The sequence below is a fragment of the Neltuma alba genome, unplaced genomic scaffold (genome assembly GCF_004799145.2).
Source record: "Neltuma alba isolate B1F8T4 unplaced genomic scaffold, ASM479914v2 tig00004621_pilon, whole genome shotgun sequence".
Classification (NCBI taxonomy): Eukaryota; Viridiplantae; Streptophyta; class Magnoliopsida; order Fabales; family Fabaceae; genus Neltuma; species Neltuma alba.
In genome coordinates this window covers 42,670-45,521 of record NW_021633792.1, presented here as the reverse complement: position 1 = coordinate 45,521, position 2,852 = coordinate 42,670, and the positions used below count along the sequence as shown (strand labels likewise).

Below are 2,852 nucleotides of genomic sequence, written 5' to 3'. Positions count from 1 at the left end.
TTGATGGGTTTGTTATGAGCAAACCCTTCACGTTGACCTTGTCCTTGAGCTTTCACGTAAGCTGCTTCAAGAGCCGCCCTTGTTATCTTGAAAAAAATTGTTGAACTGTCACAATGCACGGGGATTATTTGCGCCCGAGTTCGCCAGCATAAGTCGCGGGGAAATCTGCAACAAAATATGAAAAATATATGAGCAAAGCCATTACTCTCTACTACACCTCAGAACACACTAAACTTGGAAAAATGAGCTTCATCGATTAATTTTGCCCTGTCTCAAACCATTACAATAGGTGGGTCTAGGACATAAGTTTTTAGAGTTTTTTCTGCGTTCTAGGAAATTTCACATTTCTTCGATAAACTAATTAAGTTTACAAGGAATCCAGCTTCTGACTGTTGCTACATGTATAGGACACGGATCCTTTGCAGTGTTTCGTGTTTGTGTCGTATACCGAGGTAGCTATGTCTCTACCCTGATCAAAGGCACAAGGAGGGACCACTGACATTTAATTCAAAATGAAACCCCACATGTTGGGTGACTTATTTCGGGAGGACCTAACATTCAATCAAATCTATATTGAAAATTTCTTTTTGACTTGTTGGATGTCCCTTTGTCCGTGCCATTCACACATATGGGAAAATAGGAGCCACAACTACACAAGATGGCTCAAGAACTAGTGGAGCATCATTGTTTCTCAATAATATATCCCATAACAAATGACTCCATACTACAAAACAAATTAGTATGATTCATTTTTTGTCCCTTCAAAGGCATGTGATAGTTAATACTCCTCCGGTCCTTAATATAAGACCTAATTATTGAGTTAGTTTTGATATTAAAGATAAAAACCATTTCTCATATTTATTAGTTTTCTCTCTAAATTACCTACGGATATTCTCTCAACCATAATCAAGTAGAAGAGGGAGAGAAGGTATTAAGAAAGATGATTATGGTGTTTTAGGAAAACATGTCACATTTCTTATAATTAACTAACTTACCTAACTTCTTTAATCTAATCAAATTAGTTAAATAGGTCTTATATTAAGAACCAGAGGAGTATATTCTAATTTTATTTTTTGTGTGAGTGTGCGTATGGACGTAAAAGTGTTATTCGGTGATTTATAGGGTTCAGCACCACGTTACAGAAACTTCATATATATATATATATATATATATATATATCACATAACGTGGCATCTTAATTAGTTAACGCACAGACCCCAAACTAGCATATTCTATATATAGTTTTCTGCAAACACTTACACCAGCAAGATGTAGAGAAAGAAGCTTAAATATATAAGATAATTTATATATTTATGTCATCACATGTATATATGAATCTTGTTGACAATTACATAATTTTTGTTATTATTTACACTATATTTATATCTGATAATCTAGATATATATTGCACATAATTCACACTTTTTTGGACTGCTCCCCTAATAAAGCTTTTCAAATTACTTCCGCAGTTTACTCGCAAAAAAGTTGCTTTATATGTGCGAATGGAAACAGAAGTCTGAATACAATTCTGAATTCTCCAAATAAGAATATTTATTATATACTACCTCCCGTCCTAAATATAAGAACTAGTTAACTAATTTGAAGAGATTAAAAAAATAAGTTAAGTTAGTTATTTGTAAGAAATATGTATTGCCTTTCTTAAAATATCATTGCGAATCAAGTTATTGGTTAAGTTATCATTATTGAAAGGATTACCTTGAGAAAAAATACATAAATATGATAAACAAAATAGATTGAAATCTTATATTTAAGATCAAAATAAAAGTCAAACAAAGTCTTAAATTAAATACCGGAGCTACTATAATATAACATTCCAGCAAGTTTGCTTTTATATTTATTTCCCACTTTGAGTTATGGATATTGAGTGGGTGGAATATTAATGAAGATACCCCAAATGAACAAAGAAAGTACACGAAAGGAGGCAGTGCATACGCTGGATAATAAGGTGCAGGAATAAGAAAAGCATCTCCAGGATCAGCCAAACAGAACATGACAAGTTCATTAGCGCCTGTGGCCCCTCCACTCATCAATATTCGATCTTCATCGAATTTCACCTTTCCACCTCTCGCTTTGGACATAAAATTTGCCACCCCCTGCAAACAACACGAAGCAAACCCATTATCAACTCTGATTCAACCATATACCATATAGGTTCTAGCAGTTATCCAACCATAATCACCACACACACACACACACACACACCTTCCTGAACTTGGGAAGGCCATGGTAGTCCTGAAAGATTGCAACATCTCTGAAGTGGCGTAGTCCTTCAGGAGTGCAAATGGAAGCCTCCGGATGATTCCTTATCCACTCTTCTATCAGATCAAAACAGAGCTGTGGAAAAGAATTAAAAACAAACCCATACATTTATACGAGTCAGTCAACTTATCAATCACCTTTAGATCATAGAGATATACAAGTAGAGTTACAGGAGGTATATGTATATATAAAAAAACCTGATTTTCTGCAAGACCCATCTGGATGACCCCTTGAGGATTGTTTTTGGGGTGAAATGGGTCTCTTTCGTAAGCCTTCCATCCATCGAAATAAGCAGAGTTTTCGCCATGTTTGCCATTGACAGCGATGTTGGACAGAAGGTGATTGCTCTCAATCTCCAAACCCATGTTTAGTATTTGAAGCGAGATGAAGGACCACACTATATGAAATAGCTGGAATAGCAAGAAATGGAGACGAAGAATGAAAGATTTTGTTTAGAAATCTCGTAGTAGTGCAGGAGAAATAAGAGAGACTACATGAGAATTTATAGGTGAGTGGTGATGGAAAAAGCATGGCACACCACCGGCCTCAGGAAACACTGGCAGAATATTTGA

At 35.4% G+C, this 2,852-nt stretch overlaps 1 pseudogene; it reads right to left on the bottom strand.

Moving 5' to 3' along the window:
- Positions 1–7: 7 nt before the first annotated feature.
- Positions 8–2,645, bottom strand: LOC114745348 (1-aminocyclopropane-1-carboxylate synthase 1-like; annotated as a pseudogene).
- Between the last annotated feature and the right edge of the window lie 207 nt (positions 2,646–2,852).